The sequence below is a fragment of the Pelophylax lessonae genome (genome assembly GCF_965119305.1).
Source record: "Pelophylax lessonae genome assembly, chromosome: 5".
NCBI lineage: Eukaryota > Metazoa > Chordata > Amphibia > Anura > Ranidae > Pelophylax > Pelophylax lessonae.
The window spans coordinates 47,402,607-47,426,290 of NC_138772.1; the positions used below are offsets into that span (position 1 = coordinate 47,402,607).

At 44.1% G+C, this 23,684-nt stretch overlaps 1 protein-coding gene across 1 annotated transcript in view; it reads left to right on the plus strand.

The window, feature by feature from the left end:
* The window catches only part of SLC25A13 (solute carrier family 25 member 13), a 333,483-nt gene that overhangs the window by 67,214 nt on the left and 242,585 nt on the right, over positions 1 to 23,684 (plus strand). The gene's annotated exons all lie outside the window — the stretch shown is intronic.

The following is a 23,684-nucleotide window of genomic DNA, read 5'->3' on the forward strand; positions in this document are numbered from 1 at the left end:
CATAGCAACAATTAGTAAAATCTTATCCCTTTGTACTTGGCTCAGTCAATGAACAGTCCAGGGGCTTTGGTTTTTTTGTTTTGAATTTGGGATACTCCAACTTGACAACTATGCACAAATCTTGAGTACTTCTAACTGGATTGAGTGCGGCAAGGCCGCTGCTTTACCTTGCCACTGAAGTGAAGATTTGAAAGGTGAACTATTCCTTAGGTTACGCTTCAGGGTTTAACTTGGCACTAGAGCTGCACGATATTGAAAAAAAATCAACATTGCAATATTTTTTTCCCCAACGATATATATTGCAATATTTTTTTGCGGCGGATCCTCTTCGTCGTGCATTTTTAGTAGTGCAGAGTTACTACAGTGTGCCCCCATTCGATACAGAGTTACTACAGCATGCCCCCATTCAGCGCAGTGACCAGCGTGCCCCCCATCGGTGCAGAGTTGTTACTATAGCATGCCCCCCCATCAATGCAGTGACCAGCGTGCCTTGTCCCCATCAATGCAGTGACCAGCGTGCCTTGTCCCCATCAATGCAGTGACCAGCGTGCCTTGTCCCCATCAATGCAGTGACCAGCGTGCCTTGTCCCCATCAATGCAGTGACCAGCGTGCCTTGTTCCCATCAATGCAGTGACCAACATGCCCCCCATCAATGCAGTGACCAACATGCCCCCCATCAATGCAGTGACCAACATGCCCCCCATCAATGCAGTGACCAACATGCCCCCCATCAATGCAGTGACCAACATGCCCCCCATCAATGCAGTGACCAACATGCCCCCCATCAATGCAGTGACCAACATGCCCCCCATCAATGCAGTGACCAACATGCCCCCCATCAATGCAGTGACCAACATGCCCCCCATCAATGCAGTGACCAACATGCCCCCCATCAATGCAGTGACCAACATGCCCCCCATCAATGCAGTGACCAACATGCCCCCCATCAATGTAGTGACCAACATGCCCCCATCAATGCAGTGACCAACATGCCCCCATCAATGTAGTGACCAGCATGCCCCCCATCAATGTGACCCGCATGCTGTGTCCCCTTCAATGCAGAGAGACTTAAGGTAGAAGAACACAGCCTGACATCCGTTCCATATGTTCAGTCTGCCCCGCAGCTAGTTCTCTTGACCGAGCGGTGAGCGCGGCACAGCGAACCAATCATGTCGTGCGTAGCGGCACAGTGAATCACGTGTGCAGGCACGCGTGATTGGTTAGCTGTGCAGCTGCTCACGGCGCGCTGCTCACCGCTCAGTCAGGAGAACTAGGCTATCTGCAGGCAGACTTGAACGTGTGGGACGGATGTCGGGCTGTGTTCTGCTACAACCACTGTGAGTTCTCCCGATTCCTGACTTCTCCCTGCCTAATGCCTATGCCTTACTATCGTATCTTCGGCGATGTGACTATCGCCCGCAGCACGATATCACATCGACTATCATTCAGCCCTACTTGGCACCCCCTTTCTCACTTGCTTTGTGTGCTAGCTTCTGTCCACTGACCCCACTGGAGTGGTCCCCTTCCTGGGCAGACCCCTGGCAAGCTCCTGGGTACTCATGGACACTCTGCCTTCAACTCCACTGTCAGTATCCTGGACCTCCTGGCTCAGCACCACACTCTGGCTCACTAGGCCTGTGACCAACTTCCATGCTGACAGGAGGAGAGGCAGCCGTCATCCTCCCCCATGGACCTGGCTTCCCACCCAAAAGACACCCTGCCTCATGTGCTCCTGGCTTTTATTTCCAATCCCATGATGCACCTCTCCAGGTGCCATCCCTATGGGACGGTTACAAAAGCCTGTGTATCATTGGCCAGGTTTCCTCCACTTTCCAACATGCTTTTCTATTGGATCCAGTGGGGACACTCCCTCAGACCAGATGAGTACACACTGAGCACAATGAGCAGGCCTAACTACTGATCAGGCTCCCCTGATAACCAGATGATGCAAAAAAAGGTTTACCTAGCACCTGACTAGGAGGGTGCTACATATATATATATATATATATATATATATATATATATATATATATATATATATATATATATATATATATATATATATATATATATATATATATATATATATATATATATATAAATACCCCCCCCTTCCCCCCCCCCCCCCCCCCCCCATAAATGATCACATACCCTCTGTCAGCTACATAGGAGCTGGGGAAGGAGAAAGCCTGGCACACTAGTAAATGGCTGTGCGGGTGGTGAGGAGGGCAGGTTGAGGTCCAGCACAGCTAGAGAACTGACCAGGCTGTGCTCTCCTACTTAGTGTGGTCAGATTTTGATAGGAAAGCAGAGGGACTAACAGGAACACCAGGGATTTCACACAAAGGAAAGAATACAAAGAGAACAGAAGACTTTTTCATACAAGTACTTGGAACAGCAGGCACATAGGAATATGAAATGTTGGGTTTACACGTTCTTTAATAAGATTAAAGGGCTACAGCCAGAAAAGGAGCAGCTTTTTTTTATGCTGTAAATTTTCAGTGATTTGGCACACAAATAAGGCATTGAGGAGACTACCGTAATTCTTGATTGGATTACAGATACAAATTCCATACAGGATAATCTGTTTGTTCCTCTATGAGAGTACTGTTCTTTTTGACTGAATTTGATGGAAAGAAAAGTGGGATTAAGTCGAATTTCCATAAAGATATGCAAGTTTTCTTTTAAATTGAACAAAAAAATTAAAGCCCATGTGCACAAACATTAAGCCCACTCCCACTGCCGTTTTTTTCCCCATACTTTTTAAAGTAAGATATACTCTACCATCCGGGTCCCTAGCAGTCACCATATCCGAGCATGAGGGACCTCAAAGTCAGCACTGCAGGTGTTCCCATACCACTGGTCCCTGGCAGGTTGGATCACGCTAATATCACTTCTTTTCTGGAACCTGGGAGAACCTGGCTGCTGAATAGCCAATAGGAAGCATCCACCTTGTATGGGCAGTGACTTGGGCATCTGAGGGAAGTAAACAGGAAACCTCTCCTGTGAAAAGAAGTGGTGAAAAACTCAGGATTGAAGCGCCATGTGATCACACCTTTATTTAACTGAAATACATCTGTGCTCTCTCCCCCCCTCTTTTAATGCCAGCGAGAACTGTTCAAGGGGAGTAAGAGGGTGAGAGCAGGGTTATGGTTTGCACAGAGATAGGTTTTAAAGGGTAAGAAAACCGTTTCCTAATATTCTTTAAAGGAGAGTTTCACTCATTTTTTAAAATTTAGACTTCTTGTAATGCCCACTCGTAGTGCTGCTAACTTTGGATAGTAAACATTTGCAAAAATTCCTGGACTTCAAGGGTGTTCCAATGTTTAAGGATCCTGTAACTAATACTGGAAGCCCTTTCCAAGACTTTATTCTGCCTAATGGGTCATGCTCTGTAACCTGTCATTGCATTCATGATCATCTAACCTTGAGAGTTTGATCCAAGGATTTGTCCAAAGAACCAGAACCTATCCTAACTGATCATTCAGTTCTCCAACAATTGGAACTCCTACCTGGTACCTTAAGTTACTGTGTTGACAGGCATTGTGGCATGTGGCTATTATACACCTGACCTATTTTCAGGTCTCTAAGCCTATGCATAAGCCCTCATCTACAATGAGAAGGTTGCCCCTGCTCTAAGTTGGGAAGGCATCTGTTAAACTTGCTGGCCTTGTGGTCCTGAAAACTTTCCATTATCTTTATCTTTTCAATGCTGAACCTCTCAACTGCAAGGTTTATATGATCCAGACTCAGTAAGGCAAAGCCACAACAGTGGCGTACATCAGATATCAGGGAGGAACCAGATCTTTTGCAGCCAAAAGGGAAGTTGTCAAGATTCTGGCTTGGTAGGAACTCCACATTCTGTTCCTATCCTGTCTGCCTTGCACATACCAGGCATGCAAAATTGGAAAAAATTGACTTCCTAAGTTAACGTCTAGTCTCTTCATTCGGAGCCATTTCAAGACCTCTGTCACAAGTGGGGAATGCTGGATGTGGACCTCCTGGATTCTACAAACTAAACAACTTTGTCTCCTGGTCCAGGGATCGTCTAACTATCACAGTGGAAACATTGGCTACTTGATCCCTTTCCTCTTCTAATGCTTCTTCCTCATCTGCTTCGTAGGATTGAGTGCAATTTTGGTGTTGCTCACTGCACTGAACTGGCCTAGACAGGTTTGGTACTCTAGACTTCCTCAGGCTGCTGGCAGAGACTGTGTGCTCTTCCAGATTGCTACTGTCGCTGGCTTTATAGGTTTGGCTGTTGAAGTCCAAGTCCTAGAGATAGGGCCTATCTAATTCTTATTCCTATACTCCTTAGGCTAGGAAATCCACCTCTCACAAGGTCTATTATAGCACTTAAAAAAGCTTACTTCAAAATGTGTGCAAGGCATGGCAGTTTCAACTTGGAAGTTGTTTGACATTGCCTCGATGAAGTGGGTTTCTCATTTCACAGATCTTGTGAGAACCTCATCATGTCCTCCACAAGTGCATGGTTGTCTTGTAGCCTAGGACTTTCTTTCTGCTTAAGGTGGTGTCTTCCTTCCACATTAACTAGGACATTGTACTTCCATCCCTTTTTGCTGTGCTGGTACATACCAAGGAGATTAAATTCATTGTTTGCAGTTTTTCTTCCCGCTACATATTCTTTGGGATGACTGACTCCCCCTCCTTGTCATTTCTGAGGGTTCCTGTGGGAGTTATGTCTGTCCCTCCATTTGTAGGTGGCTTACACCACTTATCCTCAAGCCTATCAGCGTAAAGATAAGGTACTACTTTTTCCTGACAAGGCACACTGCAGTATGTGCCTTCCACTTAGTCTTTTGTTCACACGTTCTCTACGTTTTTTGCCAGGTGAATTTCAGGCCTCAGCTCAGCTGATGCAAGCTTTGACCATATGGTCTCTTCAGGCAGCTCCTTGAGTTGCAAGTAGCCCTGTTTTTAGCGGATTGCCTTGTGGGCTTTAGCATTTTTTTGTTACCCACCCATCAGTTGGATTGCTTTTGGACATTTCCCATGCCTCAGAAATCCTCTTGCCCTGTGTCCCTTAAACACTTTGCATCCAATGAAGTGTTTTACACTCATGGTAAAATTTGCATTTTTTGGGGGTGCCACTTTCTCCATACCATGAACTTGTTTTAACTACTAGAAGTCCAGGCTATTTTTATGCACTCACTGGCCGCTTTATTAGGTGCACCTTTACTAGCACCGGTTCGGACCCTCTTTTACGTTAAGAACTGCCTTAATTCTTCGTAGCATAGATTCAACTAGTGTTGGAAACATTCTTCAGAGATTTTGGTCCATATTGACATGAGAGCATCACACAGTTGCTGCACATTCATGATGAAAATCTCCCATTCCACCACATGGCAAAGGTGCTCTATTGGATGAGATGTGGTGACTGGAGGCCATTGGAGTGCAATGACCTCATTGTTATGTTCAAGAAACTATTGGTGAGATGATTTGAGCTTTGTGGTATGGTACATTATCCTGCTGGAAGGAGCCATCAGAAGATGGGTACACTGTAGTCATGAAGGGATGGACATGGTCAGCAACAATACTCGGTAGGCCATGGTTTTAAACAATGCTCAGTTGTTACTTTGGAGCCCAAAGTGTGCCAAGAAAATACCCCCCACACCATTACACCACCACCAGCCTAAACTGTTGATGCAAGGCAGGATGGATCCATGCTTTCATGTTTATGCCAAATTCTGATCCTACCAACTGAAAATCGCAGCTGAAATCGAGACTCCTCAGACCAGGCAACGTTTTTCCAAACTTCTATTGTCCAATTTTGGTGAGCCTGTGTGAATTGTAGCCTCAGTTTCCTGTTCTTAGCTGACGGGAGTGACACTTGGTGTATTCTGCTGGGCTTCAAGGTTTGATGTGTTGTGCGTTCAGAGATGGTATTCTGCATACCTTGGTTGTAACGAATGGTTATTTGAGTTACTGTTGCCTTTCTATCCTCTCAAACCAGTCTTCCATTTCTCCTCTGACGTGACATCAATAAAGGCATTTTCCTCCACACTACTGCCGCTCTCTGGATATTTTTCTCTTTTTCAGACCAATCTCTGTAAACCCGAGAGATGGTTGTGCGTGAAAATCCCAGTAGATCAGCAGTTTTTGAAATGCTCAGACCAGCCCGTCTGACACCAACAACCATGCCACGTTAAAATTCACCTAAATCCCCATTCTTCCCCATTCTTCCCCATTGTGATGCTCCGGTTGAACAAAGTAAGTTGTCTTCACCACGTCTAGATGCCTAAATGCATTGAGTTGCTGCCATGTGATTGGCTGATTAGCAATTTGTGTTACCAAACAATTGAACAGGTGTACCTAATGAAGCTGCTGGTGAGTATATGACCAGTGGCTAGCAAGTGGTCAGCTAATTAAGCTAACGGGATTTTGGCTGAGGCATGATGGAAGTAGGAGGGTTTATCACAGCTGAGTCACCATTTTTTGTGTGCCAGTGCCACATTCTCCTGTAGATGTCCGTATATATAACTTCTACATCTCCAAATTCCTTTTGCCCTGTGTCCTTTTATGAACTCGAAGAAAAGGATTTTACGGTAAGTCAAAAAATCCTATTTTTATGCAGCACAATGCATAATAAGGCTACTGTAAAATAGAAATAGTCAAGTAGCATCCTATGGACTAATTGACACACATTTTGCAACCAGCTATTAATGTTCTTGTTGTCCTTCAATAATTGGTTTGGTGCTCCATGGCATAATTTTGGCAGATAAGTATTCGGAAAAACCTTTTTCTGCCCAGCTGCCATCTTCCTTGGGAGCACCTGTTTTCTGCACATGAAAAGGCCCGGTTTTAAGTAGTATGCTGAAGTTCATATTTAAATTTCATTTAATGACACCTAATGACAGGCAATCAGAGGGGCTAGCTTTAATCCTGAAAAGAGAGTACGTTGCCACGGCGACTGCCCTCCATGGAGCATGGAAGGCTGGGATCACAGGACTGTGTGCTTCACATTACTTAAGCTTCTCTAGACATAAAGAAACTCGGTGTGTAATTGGCTGTGTTAAATCGATGCTCGCTTACTTCATTGTGCCGCCTCGTAATTTCACTAAATGAAGACGTCACTGTTATTACAGAGTAAATCTGTTGTGATTTACTCTCAGGCAGGCCTTATTCCAAGGAGTCTGAAATACAATAAGATGAAAATAGCTGGTTTAATTAACTTGTAAAAATTGGGTTATTTTAAATGCAGCTGCTGCCCCTGCAGATCCTCCAGTTGTCCCTCTGCTGATCTGATTAGAAACTCACATTAATATATTCTGTTTTATTTAATAATGTTCAGCAAGCTTTGATTTTGTTGGATTTTTTTCCCCCTCCCTGGGTTTAAATTTTAAAAGCATGGCCTTCTTGTAACTGGATGTCTACATAGGTCTATTTGCAGATGTCAAGATACATACAATTACAGCATGTTTATAAATGTTTGGTGCCTGACTGTGGTGGTTTGAGTTATGGGTAGAGGGAATAATGCAAACATATATCCCGGTTTAAGGGCTATTGAATATAAACACAACTTTTCTTTTCTCCTTTTTTTTTTTCTGGAGAACCTGATATCAGACTGTTCATTTCATCAAAAATATTTCCATAAGATTATATGTGCATTTTATGTATATTTACATGTAAGGACTTGTTTTAGACTTGCAGTTGGGGGGGGGGGGGGGCTTTAAAAACACAAACATAAGTCATGTTTTTAGCATCGCCCTCCCCCCTTTAAAGTGGCTGTAAGGCAATTTTATTTTTTCTTAAAACAAAATGGAGGTTTCTCTTTCGTTCACTGATGAACACAGCTCTTCATCTTCTTAATTACAGGGTTAGGCTGCCCCCTACAGGAGTAGGACACTAGGCAGGAAAGAACTTGACTATGCCTCTGGGGCAGTCCCAGGGGATATACTCCCACTCTCTGCCTAGTCAGAAGTAAGGACCTAGTTCCTTGCTGGGATCTCTGGTCCTGGTGCTTTTTTTTTTTTTGTAAATGGAGTTCTTTCCTCTTTTCTCTTATTTTGTTCCTGTGAGAATCTACAGTCAGCTGCTGGACTGGATAGTCTAGATCCAGAGCTTCCCCCCAGTCTGGCTAGCGAGCGTGCTCAGACCTCAGCTCTGCGCTAGGTCGGCCGCGACATAGCCCCACTGGACGGGGGCTGGCCTGCGAGTTAAATGTCTTGTGAGGGCGTATACTAACTGGCATTGGCCTGAGTCGCAGCGTACCTCCTGGCCAACAGCACCCACATTCCGATGGAACGTTTGTCTGTCCAGAGCGGTGCCCACCCGGTTCCTGGTGTGGTAAGCAGCTGTCCCCCCTCTACTCCTGGAGGCTTTTGGGGTGGATGTGGGCCCCTCAATGGGGTGGTTAGACCCCCGGGTTCCCCTCCTTCCCATTCAGTGCCCCCCCTTTCTCGGTGGTCCTCTGCAGCCTTATTACCCCCATCTCCTCCTCCCCCCTTCTCCCACCCCCCTTCTTCCCCTCCCCCTTTCTCCTTCCCCCTTCTCCCCTCCCTCCGTCGCATGGTGTGCAGTTAGCTTGGTGGTGTGAGTGCCTGGTCAGTGGTGGTGAGTTTTTTGGGGTTTTCTCTCCCTCTCCCTGCTGTAGCAGCGGGTGTGCTGGGCCTTGTGGTGCCACCAGTCCGGAAGGGTGTTGCTTGCAGTTTTATACATCTCTTTTGTGTGGGTTCCCCTCTCTACTAGTGAAGTCCCTGGAGCACATCTCCCTACCTGTTCCCCTCTGAGGCTGTCAGACCCTCCAGGTCCCGCTCTAACGGCGGCCCTGGAGTCCGTGGTGTCAAAGGTGGATTTGTTTTCTTTCAACGTCCATTAGCCACACATTCCTTGGTGCGCACCTTTATCCAGGGAGTTCGACACTTGGCTCCTCTAGTGTGGTCTCTATTGCTGTGGGACCTTTGGTGGTGTCAGTTTTCCAGAAGCCTCCTTTTGAAAATTTTCGGGAGGTTCTCCTCCTTACGTTGTCCCAAAAGGTGGCCTTTTTGGGGGCTATTCTGCACGCAGAGTGTCGGAGTTGGCGGCGCTGTCCTTTCGCTTACCTTACCTGGTGGGCCTTCCTTCATTGGGTGTCAGTGATGCAGGTATGCAAGGCGGCCCGCTGGTCGTCTGTTCACATGTTCACAAAGTTTTATACGGTGGATGTGTTGGCATCTGCGAATGCTTCTTTTGGCCGCAAGGTTTTGCAGGCTGCTGTTTTAGAGGACCTGGTCCTCTTTGAGTGTGTTTTTTTTTTTTTTTCAGGTGAGCTCCAGTTGTTTTTACATTTGGGCTCCATGTTACCTGGTTGACTGTTTAGCCTTGGGAAGTGTTTTGTTTTTTCTTGCTGTTCCCACCCCTCATGTTTGACACTGCTTTGGGACGTCCCTCGTAGTTAAAATACCATGAAGAGCTGTGTCCATCAATAAACGAAAGCAAAAATGGGATTTTTGACTTACCGTAAAGTACATTTCTCTGATGATCATTGACGGACACAGCACCCACCCTTCTATGGAGTTGGGTTTTTTCCTTCTAAAACTGCTTGTAACAAAACGGAGTGCCTATAGCAGAGAGTGGGAGTATACTCCCTAGGACTCCCCCCATAAGCGTAGTCCAGTTCTTTCCTGCCTATTGTCCTACTCCTGTAGGGGGCAGCATAACCACGTAGTCAAGAAGATGAACAGCTGATAATGAAAATCAGAGAAATGGATTTTACTGGAAGTCAAAAATCCCATTTTATCGTGGTATTGCACAGAATGGCCCCTTACCGCCTCTCCTGTCGCTTGCTATGAGGGAGAACACATATGGGGGTGCTCCTAAGCTAGGCTGTGTGCATCCATAGACACACAGCATGGTTCGGCATAGCTCTCGCTGACCACATTGGGAGCCATTGGCTCCTGCTGCTCTGTCTGTCCTGTGGGATGCTGAAGAGAGACCAGCCCTGGATCAAAAGAGGGTTCTGGTAAGTGATGGGGGAGGAACAGGTAGTGGGACATTTGTTTACCTTAAAGTGGTTGTAAAGGCTCAAGGTTTTTTACATTCATGCATTTTATGCATGAAGGTAGGTAAACAAACCACCTGTGTACAGCAGCACCCCCAGCCCCCCTTAAAACTTACCTGAGCCCCATCTTGATCCAGCAGTGTGCACGAGAGCCTTGGCTCCCCGGCCTCTCCCTCTCCATTGGTTGAGACAGCAGTGGTAACCATTTGCTCCTGATACTGTCAGAGCCAGTGAGGAGGGGTTGGGGCTGAGCCGCGCTCCGTGTGTAAAAAATCACACAGAGCAGTGACTCGGGAGTGAGCTTGCTTGGGTACTGCTTCCTATGGGGGGCACTAGGCAGGAGGGAGGGATGGACCTTGAGCGCTGGAGGGGGACCAGAGAAAAAGAGGATCAGTACTGCTCTGTGCAAAACCACTGCACAGAGCAGGTGAGTATGACATGTTATTTAAAAAAACAAACAAAAACCGCCTTTAATGTCACTTTAATGCAGGGAATGATTTGACTTTAACGGGTTTAGGCTGCAAAGGCAGTGGACAGGGGTGTGCGATTCTTTGCATCTGACGCAAAAACTATTGTTCCCTTCGCCTTCAGCGGGCAGTACTGCCATTGAATGTGACCCTTTGAAGCAAGTGGGGAAACTCTGCAAACTCCCTGTGGCAGCGTGTTGGTTCAGCATTTACGGGGTTAAAACAGTGATTTGCTGTGATTTGGTACTTTGCAGAGACTGAAGGAGATTTGCATTCGTTTTAGACTTCAGTTGTCAGGCACATTACAGGTCTTCACGCTGCAATCTGACCTGTGATTGACCTATGCTGGCATACATAGCTTAGCCTGGTGCACGTCAGGTTTCCGTCCCTCACTTCTAAAGGATATAGTAGGATTAAAATTACATGTGTGGAACCCAGTTGTAACAGTTTACATCACTTTCAATGGGAAACCCATACATTATAAGAAAATGTATATATACTTGCATACTGTGAACACATTTCTAGTGTAAATTGAGAATGTTCTCCCTCATCAGATTTGTTTATGACCCCCCCACACGCATCATTGATGGTCATGATGAATTTTTTTTTTAATCATTCCACAAGTCTATCAATCTTTATCATTATATTGCTGTATCTGGCCATTATTGTCAAAGGGCAATTCTTTTTAGAGTGATACTTAACACACACTCTTTTTAATTTAAATTGCCCCTTTTTTTTTTCTGTATGTGGATGATGGCACTGTAATTCTTTTAATAAAAAAACGTACATTTTTCATACTGTCTGAAGGGAAACATGAGCAGGAACCTCTGCTGGTCACATGTTCAAAATAAAATAACAGCCTTTGGAATACAGATTAAAAATAAATATCAAACTGTTTTTAAATTGATATGCAAATTAAAATTTTAAATCAAATCTTTATTATTTTTTGGCAGATTTCTGCCAGTCACAGGCTGTGTCACGCCCCTCCAGCCTGTGTCTTAGAATAAGAGGGAGGTGATTCCTCCATTAATCTACATGTAATAGTAGTGTTTAGCTTGTTAGTGGGCATGGAGGAGGAGGGAGGGAGTGGAGTATTGTTTACCACTGCGTATACGCCCACATGTGTGACTTAATAGTCACATGGGCTGCTCAGATGTTATAGGGAGGAAATTCTGAGCATAGAAACTCACTAAAAACTGAGCATGTGCAGAGTTTCCACCAAAGCTGCAAAATCTCTAGTTGAATTGGGGTTATGAGCAGAAGGTGGTGATAGAGAACGGCAGGATCAATCAGGTTTTTTTTTTTTTTTTTTTTTTGCAGAAAACAAATCTTATAGTGACTGAGTGACTATGAACTGCATGTAATACACCATTGCTCATGTTTTATGATGTGGGCTTAGTGACACTCTTAACAGCCCATTCACACTGATCCGAATTGAACTGCGACTTGGTCAGCCTGACAAGTCGCGGTCTGTCGCGTCCCATAGTGTAGTACAGGAACGGTTCTAATAGGAGCGACACACTTAGAAAAAGGTTCCTGTACTACTTCGGGGCGACCTGGAGCGACTTGCATAGACATTCATTCTATGAAGTCCGTGCAAGTCGCGCTGCACGCGACTTCACAGGTCGCCCCGAAATCGGATCCGACATAGTGTGAACGGAGTCTTAAGCGTAATTGGATAAAATGGATCTGTGGCAGCCTGTCCAAACTTAAAATTACCTTTTAGTATCCCCCTCCCCGCCCCTTTTTTTTTTTTTTCCTTTTCCGATTTTCTGCCTTACTTTTGCTATCTATCTTTTCCAGATGTAAAATGAAAATTGGTTGTCTTCTCAGAGTCACACGATAATACCTGTTGATAAAACTGATGGTGCATAAGTGTTAGACATATCAGCATACCTGTTTTTTTATTTCTGTATTTAGGTTTCTTGTACACATAACCTATGTAGACCGTGTGTGCGATTTTGCTGTGTGTTGTGTCCGGCAGTCAAAGCGTTCTATCCTAAACGTGATTCTTCCACGTTCAGGTGAGGAGGTGAACCTCCCCTGCCCACAGCAGCTCCTAAACGATCCTAAATGCCTGTATGTACATGGACACACAGATTTTTATGGAGTTGAGTTTGGCAAAAAAAAACGCCAAAAGCTCCTAAACTGAAGTTTAGTGTACATGAAGCCCCACTCGGTTTCACAATTTCACTGATAGATTTTGGTATGATCTCTCTCGGGCCTTGCGGACCCTTTGTTTCGCTGATTAGATCAGTTTTTCTCAACGTTATTTCAGTCAAGGCACCCTTTAAAAATTGACAGTCTCGAGACGCCCCATTCTAAAATGTAAAACTGTTCCAATAGATTTACATAATGCAGCAACATCCACAAGTCTAAGTAGGATGCCCAGCCTTGAAGGTGATTTATTCTTCCAAAGCAAATACACTTTTTCAAATTGGTACTGACTAGTATTCCAATGTTTCTCCAACACTCAGCTAATGTGACCCCACCGCTGATGGGGAGGGGCAGGGAAGGGTCAAACCAGGATGTTATCGCAGGCGGCTTCCTCCTTCTCAACTGATGATGCCATTGGTCGTTAAGACGCCAGCAGCTAGGAGGTTGTAGTGTTGTACAATGAAAACCTGTGGCTTTGTGTAACTAGAAGGCAGCTTTCATCCACATGCCAGCTTTTATACAAATGTTGGCAAATTTTTATGCATTTTGCCAAATCACCTCTTAAGAAACCTCAAGGCTCCACCCTGGTTGAAAAAGGCTGGATTGGATCCTGATGTATATGAAAAGCTGTGTACATGCAGTCAGCAATTTTATGCATTGGTCTCGTCTCTTTCCTGTCATTCTTATAAGCCTAATATGTGTTGATTTATTGTATTCTTGATAGACTGAAAGATTTTCTGAGACCACTTGATTTGTTGTACTTAACCACTTTACCACCGGAGGATTTTGCTGTCTTACGTCCAGGCCATTTTTTGCGATTCGGCGCTGTGCAACTTTAACTGACAATTGCGCGGTCGTGTGACGCCGTACCCAAACGAAATTACGTCCTTTTTTTCCCACAAACAGAGCTTTCTTTTGGTGGTATTTGATCACCTGTGCGATTTTTACTTTTTGCGTTATAAACAAAAAAAGAGCGTTTATTTTGCAAAAATAACAATATTTTTAACATTTTTTTTATATGAAATTCCCCCCCAAAAAAATGTAAAAATCAAAATTTTTTTAAATTTTTGGCCAATTTGTTTTCTGTTACCTATGTTTGGTAAAAAAAAATCACAATAGGCGTATTTTGATTGGTTTGCGCAAAAGTTATTGCGTTTACTAACTAAGGGAAAGATTTCTGTCATTTTTGGTGTGTTTTTTTTTTTTTTAACGAGTAATGGCGGCGATCTGCGATTTTTTTTTTTTTTTTTTTTTTTTTTTTTTTTTTTTCGGGACTGTGACATTGCGGTGGACAGATCGGACCCTTGACTGACATTTTTGACACTTTTGGGGGTACCAGTGACATTACTGCAGTAATCAGTGCTATAAATATGCACTGTTACTGTAAAAATGACACTGGCAGGGAAGGGGTTAATTTTATTGGAGAGGGAGGGGTTAATGTATGCCTGGTGCTTACTAACGTGTGTGGGGGGAGGTGACTGAGTGACACAGGGACAGATCGCATGTTCAGCTATGCTGAACCCTGCAATCTGTCAGTGTTCGTCACTTAGGAGATCCACCCGTTCTGTTTACACAAGCGGGCGGATCTCCAAACTCGATTCCCCGACGATCGGGGAAGAGCGACGGCGATCGCCGCCGCTCCTCCCCTGGCCCGACTCCCGCTGTGACTGAAAACAGCGGGAGAGCGCGCCTCCGGCGGCGCGTGAGCGCCACCTACAGGGGGAGGAGTCCAGCGACATAGGTCTACGTCACTGGACGGAATCGAGCCACTTTGCCGCAGTACAGTCAACGTGACCGGTCGGCAAGTGGTTAAGAAGCTTTTCTATAATAGAATAAAAAACAATTACCATCAGCTTCTATACTCACCTTCTGTCTGTCTCTGTACCCCTTAGACACACCCACTCATAATTCTAGGGCTGCACTTTTATTTATTTATTTTTTTTAAGTAGGTTAAATGATACCTGGCTCTACCTCCCACCCAGGAATCCCATGAGCATGCTGCAGATTGTTTGTCACTAAGGCCTCATGCACACTGGACGCTTTTTACAGCTGCTGTTAGCAGCGTCAGACGGTTTTTTTTTTTTGCAGCTGCAGAACGCCCATCCATGTTATTCTATGGCCTCATGCACACATAGAGCTTTTAGGAGCTCCAAGTGGCATAGGCGTTTTACAGCTCCAAAAAAAACCCAGGAACTGTGGGTTCAGGAGCTCCAGCGTCAAGCTGCAAAAAACGTCTGACGCTGCTAAAGGCTCCATAAGGCTCCATGACGTTGCTTAACGTGCGTTAAGCCACGTTATACGTTTTTTTTCTTCCATTCAAAATCAATGGCTCCCTATGGGAGCCTATTGATTTGAATGGAAGTCACACCGCAGGTCGGATCAGGGTGATCCGACTTGCGGTGCGACCTGCACTGTGAAAATCTTGAGGGGGAACTCCACGCCAAAATGGGGAAAAAAACGGCGTGGGGTTCCCCCCCAGGTTCCAAACCAGGCCCTTATCCGAGCATGCAGTCTGGCATGCCAGGAAAGGGGAGGGGACGAGCGAGCGGCCCCACCCCCCCCGGATCATACCAGGCCACACGCCCTCAACATGGGGGGGGTGTGGGTGCTTTGGGGCAGGGGGGGCTCTGCACCCCGCACCTCAAAGCACCTTGCTCCCATGTTGATGAGGACAAGGGCCTCATCCCCACAACCCTGGCCGGTGGTTGTGGGGGTCTGCGGGCAGGGGGCTCATCGGAATCTGGAAGCCCCCTTTAACAAGGGGGCCCTCCAGATTCCGGACCCCCTCCCTATGTGAATGGGTATGGGGTACACTGTACCCCTACTCATTCACCCCATAAAATGCAGTGTATGGAAATAACGACAGGAGACGTTTTGGAAAATGTATTAAAAATCTTCATCCGGCTCTTGTCCTCTCCGGGGGTCTTCTGCTGTCTTCTCCTCTCCGAGGGTCTTCTGCTCTTTTGCTGTCCGCCCTTCTTGTCTTCTCCTCTCCGGGGGTCTTCTGCTGTCTTCTCCTCTCCGGGGGTCTTCTGGTGTCTTCTCTCCGAGGGTCTTCTGCTCTTTTGCTGTCCGCCCTTCTTGTCTTCTCCTCTCCGGGGTCTTCCACTGTCTTCTCCTCTCCGAGGGTCTTCTGCTGTTCTGCTGTCCGCCAAGTGCCATTGGCTCCTGCGGCTGTGACTCAGTCAGGAGAGTAAGGGGGCGGGACCGAACAACAGCTCTGTGTCTGAATGGACACACGAAGCTGCAGCTCGGCTCGGGTGCCCCTATAGCAAGCTGCTTGCTGTGGGGGCACTAAACAGGAGGGAGGGGCTAGGAGCAGGAACAAGGGACCCGAGAAGAGAAGGATCCAGGCTGCCCTGTGCAAAACCAACTTCACAGAGGAGGTAAGTATAACATGTTTGTTTTTTTGATTTTTTGTTTTGTTTTTTTTTAAACAACTTTATAATCACTTTAGGAAATTATGCCATAAATCTGTCATCCTAATTTGTGTTTATTGGTGAAGCATGAGCTCTTCTTTCCAAGACCTTGGTTTCTTGTCTGAAATGTATAGTTTATGAAGTATCAGTCGCTACATTTCCAACCTTTTTCAGTCTAAATATTATGGCAGCCATGTTTAAGTAGCCAAACCGTGTTTTCTCTGGCAAAGCATAGCATAGATTGTAAATGTTATGAGGTTTAGTGAAGCATCTCAAAGCCTAATTTTGACACAACCAGCATGGTTATGGTTCATTGTATTGTTACTTAAATACTTTATAGAAACCGATTTCTCTGCTAATGTAAATATTTACTCTGGCTAAAGTCTTCTTTAACATGCTCAGTCTTCTATAACATGTCAGTTGTATAAAAATCTCAACAGCCGATTAATGTATTTGTTTAGTATGTAATTTATTATGTATACTATATTCTTATTTCTGCTGTTTTCTTCTCTAGAGTGTCTGTGTACTTGTTGGGATGGAAGATGATAGGGGTAGTAGTTACATTATTTCACAAAAGTTAGTACACCCCTCACATTTTTGTAAAAATTTTATTCTATCTTTTCATGTGTCAAAACTGAAGAAATTACACTTTGGTACAATGTAAAGTAGTGAGTGTACAGCTTGTATAACATTGTAAATTTGCTGTCCCCTCAAAATAAGTCAACACACAGCCATTAATGTCTAAACTGCTGGCAACAAAAGTGAGTACACCCCTAAGTGAAGATGTCCAAATTGGGCCCAAAGTGTCAATATTTTTGTGGGGGTCACTTTTATTTTCCAGCACTGCCTTAACCCTCTTGGGGGTGGAGTTCACCAGAGCTTCACAGGTTGTCACTGGAGTCTTCTTCCACTCCTCCATGACGACATTACAGAGCTGGTGGATGTTAGAGACCTTGTGCTCCTCCACCTTCCATTTGAACATGCCCTACAGATGCTCAGTCGGCTTGGCTAGTCCATCACCTTTACTCTCAGCTTCTTTAGCAAGGCAGTGGTCGTCTTGGAGGTGTGTTTGGGGTCAATATCATGTTGGCATACTGACCTGTGGCCCAGACTCTGAAGGGAGGGGGATCATGCTCTGCTTCAGTATGTCACAGTACATGTTGGCATTCATGGTTCCCTCAATGAACTGTAGCTCCCCAGTGCCGGCGGCACTCATGCAGCATCAGACAATGACACTCCCACCACCATGCTTGACTGTAGGCAAGACACACTTTTTTTTTTACTCCTCATCTGGACCCCCCCCCCTTCAACCTCTGCAGCAGTGCTGGCAGCACTCATACATCAATTTCCCAAAGACAACCTCTGGATATGACGCTGAGCACGTGCACTCAACTTCTTTGGTCGACAATGACGAGGCATGTTTTGAGTGCGACCTGTCCTGTTAAACCGCTGTATGGTCTTGGCCACCGGGCTGCAGCTCAGTTTCAGGGTCTTGGCAGTCTTCTTACAGCCTATGCCATCTTTATGTAGAGCAACAATTCTTTTTTTTTTTTTTTTTTTTTCTAGGATCCTCAGAGTTCTTTGCCATGAGGTACCATGTTGAATTTCCAGTGACCAGTATGAGAGAGTGAGAGCGATAACACCAAATTTAACACACCTGCTCCCTATTCACACCTAAGACCTTATAACACTAACAAGTGGCGTGGCATGGCATCGGGGAGGAAAAATTGCTAATTGGGAACAATTTGGACATTTTCACTTAGGGGAGAACTCACTTTTGTTGCCAGCGGTTTAGACAATATTGGCTGTGTGAGTTATTTTGAGGGGAATGCAAATTTACACTGTTATACAAGCTGTACAATCACTACTTTACATTGTAGCAATTGAAGTGTCATTTCTTCAGTATTGTCACATGAAAAGATATAATAATTTATTTACAAAAATTTGAGGGGTGTACTCACTTCTGTGAGATACTGTGTGTGTGTGTGTGTGTGTGTATGTATGTATGTATATATATATATATATATATATATATATATATATATATATATATATATATATATATATATATATATATATATATATATATATATATATATATATATAATATATATAATCTCCATCTTTCTTGTTCTCGCTCGTTCTCTCTCGTTCTCTTTCTCTCTCTTTGGGGGTCACCCAGACAATTTCTTGTTTTCAAAATTTATAGAAAATTTGACGAGTTTAGAAATAATGATTTTTATTTGAAATAATAATTTTGTCCTTCAAATTTTGCTTTTATCAAAGAATTTTCCATTTGCAGCAATTACAGCCTCACAGACCTTTGTCATTCTAGCGGTCAGTTTGTTGAGGTAATCTGAAGAAATTTCACCCCACGCTTCCTGAAGCAACTCCCACAAGTTGGATTGGCTTGATGGGCACTTCTTACATACCATACAGTCAAGCTGTTCCCACAACAGCTCAATAGGGTTGAGATCTGGTGACTGTGCTAGCCACTCCATTACAGACAAAAATACCAGCTGTTTCTTCCCTAAATAGTTCTTGCATAGTTTGGAGGCATGCTTTGGGTCATTGTCCTGTTGTAGGAGAAAATTTGCTCCAATCAAGCGCTGTCCACAGGGTATGGCATGGCGTTGCAAAATGGAGTGATAGCCTTTCTTATTCAAAATCCCTTTTACCTTGTACAAATCTCCCACTTTACCAGCACCAAAGCAGCCCCAGACAATCACATTACCTCCACCATGCTTGACAGATGGCGTCAGGCACTCCTCCAGCATCTGTTCACTTATTCTGCGTCTCATAAATGTTCTTCTGTGTGATCCAAACACCTCAAACGTAGATTCGTCTGTCCATAACACTTTTTTTCCAATCTTCCTCTGTCCAATGTCTGTTCTTTTGCCCATCTTAATCTTTTCCTTTTATTGGCCAGTCTCTGATATGGCTTTTTCTTTGCCCCTCTGCCTAGAAGGCAAGCATCCTGGAGTCGCCTCTTCAATGTGGATGTTGAGACTGGCATTTTGCGGGTACCCTTAAATGAAGCTGCCAGTTGAGGACCTGTAAGGTGTCTTTTTCTCAAACTAGAGACTCTAATGTACTTGTCCTCCTTTCTTAGTTGTGCACTGGGGCCTCCCACTTCTTTATATTCTAGTTAGAGCCTGCTTTTGCTGTTCTCTGAAGGGAGTAGTACACACCGTTGCAGGAAGTGTCTTTGCAATTTCTCGCATTGAATAGCCTTCATTTCTCAGAACAAGAATAGACTGTCGAGTTTCAGAAGAAATTTCTCTTTTTCTGGCCAATTTGAGAGTATAATCAAACCCACAAATGCTGATACTCCAGATACTCAACTAGCTCAAAGGAAGGCCAATTTTATATCTTCTCTAATCAGCACAACAGTTATCAGCCGTGCTTTCTTTCCGCTTATCAAAACTTCCTTTATAATAATGCTGGTTAACTTAAAATTACACCCTTGATATCGAAAAACACGGAGTATGGCTTTGAATTTTGACTTTCTTTGACCTGCTTTTTTTATTCTTGGTGATGACGGTGTTTTCCAACCGAACCTAAAATATGTGTGTGTGTATATATATATATATATATATATATATAGTATATGATGTAGTCTGTCATTAACACAGCAGTTATTTTTGAGTCCTCCTAACTTCTATGAGCTAAAGGGGGGGGTGTTTTGGGACTTTAAATGGAACATATAGAAACCTACGTCTCCATCCCTAAATCTGTAACAAAAAAGAGAAAGGTTGGGCCTTTTAAATGAGGCATGTACAGCATGGCTAAACAATGAGTCAATGTAGTAAAATTTGTTTTTTTGTCTTAAATAGTAGATGGCATAGCATAATACTGTTAGCGCATAAATGAGTTTATGTACATACATATAACATGTTACAGACTATATTCATGGAAAAAAAATCATAGCAACATAGCACATTGCATTATTGTGGTGTAGGACAAATGTCCTCCATGTGAAAGGGTCAATCAACAGCAGGATAGTGAAGTAAAATCAAGACGAATGAAATGCATTGAACCGTTTATAAAGAACAAAGTGCATCTAGATATGCCCGTCGCGTTTCGTGGATTCAACCACTTCCTCAGGGGTGGATGCATCAAAATCTCCAAAAAGACATAGATAAACCAATATGGTCTAATATTATACCCATACATTTGGGGGGGGGGGGGGTGGGGTGGGGGGGGGGAAGACCCATCTCTTTCTATACTCATATCAGTTAAGTATGGAACCTGCGAAACTGAGGGCTGTTCAAGATGTTTATCCTGGGAACTGTGGTATCGGGGCCCTGCAGAGAAACCGGGAGCACGTATTTAATCCCCGAAAAAGAAAAGAGGGGGTATCCAAGTGATGGTCTATGTGGGCTGCAATTCTGTAGTATTAAATGAAATGCAACTAAGTAAATTCTTCCAACGTCTATTTCCTGTTGATCCCAGTGGATCTTTTCACTTCCTATAACAGGCTAAGTTGCAGTTACACGGTGGTGAATAAAAAAACTTAAAACACTCCAGGGGTGCTTACAGCAGTCAGTATTCATGTGGGTTAGAAAAAAAAAAATGTTGCTTTTAACTCCCTGGTGCCCAACATGTTGCCCTTAGGCACTCTTGTGTGGCCCTTGTGGCCCCTGCATCCTCTGGTCTCCATTTTATGACTCCTGAAGTATACTCCTAGTCTCCCAGCAACTCCTTTTTAGCATGTTCTCAGTCTGACTATCCTTGTAGAATGCTTGAAGTTTCTGACCACGTCGTGTAGTATGCCCGCAGTCTGATCATCTCTTGTGCCATGCCCAAAGCCTTTGACCATATGTTGGGTGTCTGCTGACACTGACTATTCGCTAAATATTCTGTGTGGCTCTTTGCTGATGTCAAGGGCCCTCACTTTGGGCATCCAATATTAGCCCCTTTATAAATTCCCAACACATGTGCGACAGCACATATGCATTGCCGTGTAGCTGGTGTTTCTGTGCTAAGAGTGCGCTCAATACATGCTCCCAGCACAGAAACTGAGCAGTGAAAGATTGCTCATGGTCCCTACTAATGATTGGTAGCCGGCAGGACCGGCTCCCCATCATGTGGCTACTGTGACAGCCAGGCACAGTGGTCACGTGATCAGCAAATCTTTCCCACCCCCTGGCATTCAGAACTTTTTAAAGGGACGATGGGGTGGACAGGAAGGGTTTAGGAAAGTTGACTGCTGCTCTTTTACAGATGATAGCTGGAGTTGAGCTTTTAATTGGTACTTAAAGGGTAACTCCACTTTCATGGGAAAAAAATATAGCAAATTAAAAAAATAGCATATACAATTGTGACACAAATCATATTCTGATTGAATGTTATTTAAAATGACCTTTCCTTTTCAATCTGCAGCCGTTGTAATTTTCTGTAAAATGCAATGCAATATGGCTACCTGGAGGTGATTTGAACACAGAATGTGTACAGAATGCCCCCCAGAAACATTTCCTGCTTGTGTAATTTGACTCACTGGTTTTCCCAGAAGTTTACACTAAGATACAATTCTGATTTTTGGCATCCCATGCAACAAAAATGCCTATTTTGGTAAGATCCTCTCAATAGGAAATCGCCTCTAAAGGGATGCAGACCTCGCCACTTTCCTCAATGCCACACAGCTACAGCAGCTGGTTGATAATTATGAAACCACTCCCTTTGGACTCACTCAACACAGAGAAACAAACAGGGATTTTCTCGGGATAACAAAAGGTAGGAATCTGCGACCGTTTGTTGTAATGTACATAGATCACCCAGAAGGGAATGTTTTTTTTTTTTTTCCAACAAAAGTGGAGTTACGCTTTAAATTCTATTCAAAACAAAAGAGTTATCTAGGACTATCCTAGCTATCTAGGACTACGATGGCAACTCTGCTGTGCGATTTCAATTTACAACAAATAGGATTGTCACCCTATTATAGGAAGTGGAAACACACCCTATCTACTGTCCGCATCAATTGGTAATTAAAGCAGTATTAAACCCAAAACCCAAAATGTATAATATTGCAGCTTACCAATCATTTGATGACTGCATCAGTTTTCTATTCTTTTGCTTCTCCCCCTCTGTTTTCACCTGATGATCTGGCCAGTAACACACCTCATATATTAGTGGGATTCGCTTTATAATCCGTTACAGCAAACCATTTTTTATTTTTTTTTTTTCATTTTGGGGGAAAGGTTTTGTATGACTAGATAATAGCGGATCATTATGATCAACTCTGTCAGTGTTGGGCCCCTTTCACACATTCTGGTCTGTCGACGGACTCCTTTTATCTTAGCGGGGGATCGATCTGCCGATCCCCCGATGAGCAGGCGGATGACAGCTCTGTCTCCGCGCTGTGTGCGGAGACAGAGCTCTCAGGTCCCTGCTGTTCTCTATGGGGAAATCGGATGGGAATGGACCGTCTATTCGTTCTCATCCGATCCGCTGGATGGTTGGAAAATAGGGTTTCCATCCATCCAGATTTGACGAATCGGATGTCAGCGGACATGTCTCCGCTGACATCTGATGCCCCATAGAGATGCATGGGGCATGGGGCAGATCTGCCAAAAAAACGGACAGGCGGATCTGAACGGTCCGCCTGTGTGAAAGGGGCCTTAACTGGTTTGTCTAATCCATGAAGAGCTTGTTCATTTAAGAAACAGACTTGCTAGTTGGATCACCAGATGAAAATAGAAGAAAGCCTATGAAAGAAAACTACTGCAGCTATCACATCTAAGAATTGGCAAGCTGCAATATGTTTGCTTTTGGGTTTAATACCGCTTTTAACTACAGGAAAAACTGCTGTGTTAATGGTATTGACAGGTTACAGCAAAAGTTAATTTGTATTTTTCCCATAATTACGTTCACTTCCCGTCTCCCCTCTACTCACTGCCACGCTGCTCATTTCAGGTGCTGCCAATTACATGAAATAACCAGCATGTTTGGGTATGGGTGAGCATGTGACTCGCTCTCACTCTCTGGGACAGTCTTGGGGTGGTCCATTGTGCTGTCAAATGGGTCCCAGAGGGGGAGGAAACAGAACGGTGTGAGCTCCAGCAGGTCTGTTTGGAGCTTTCTTATGTCGTCTTGCCAGGAAGTCCACTGCAAGTGAATTTTTGAAAGGATTACACACAAGGCCTTTATACTTTTGACCTATGAACTATACAGTAAACCCCCGCTCCATCGCGGTTCAGTTTTTGCGGTCCCGGTATATTGCGTTTTTTTTTTTTTTTTTTGTAATGTTGTTTTACTATATAAATCATTAAAAATGAAATATTTTTGTGTTTTCCATTGCTCTTGCTATGTCTCTCAGTATCTTTTTATGTGTTTAAATGAGTTTCTATTGTTTTAAGTGTGTTTTAAAGACCTTAAAATGCTTTTACACGTACAGTGACAGTAAAAAAAACATGCCTACAATGCATTTTAATAGGGTTTTTCTATTTTGCGGATTTTCACTTTTCGCGACTGGGTCCGGAACGTAACCCCCGCAATGGAGGGGGGTTTACTGTACTCCCCTCCAGTGACCTGTGAACGCCCTCTTCACCCAATCTTCTTTTCTGCTGATTTTGAATTTTCTGTGCTAGAGTTCATCCTCCTGTGCAGCTCAATGTACGTTGTCAATCTAAAGGTGCACG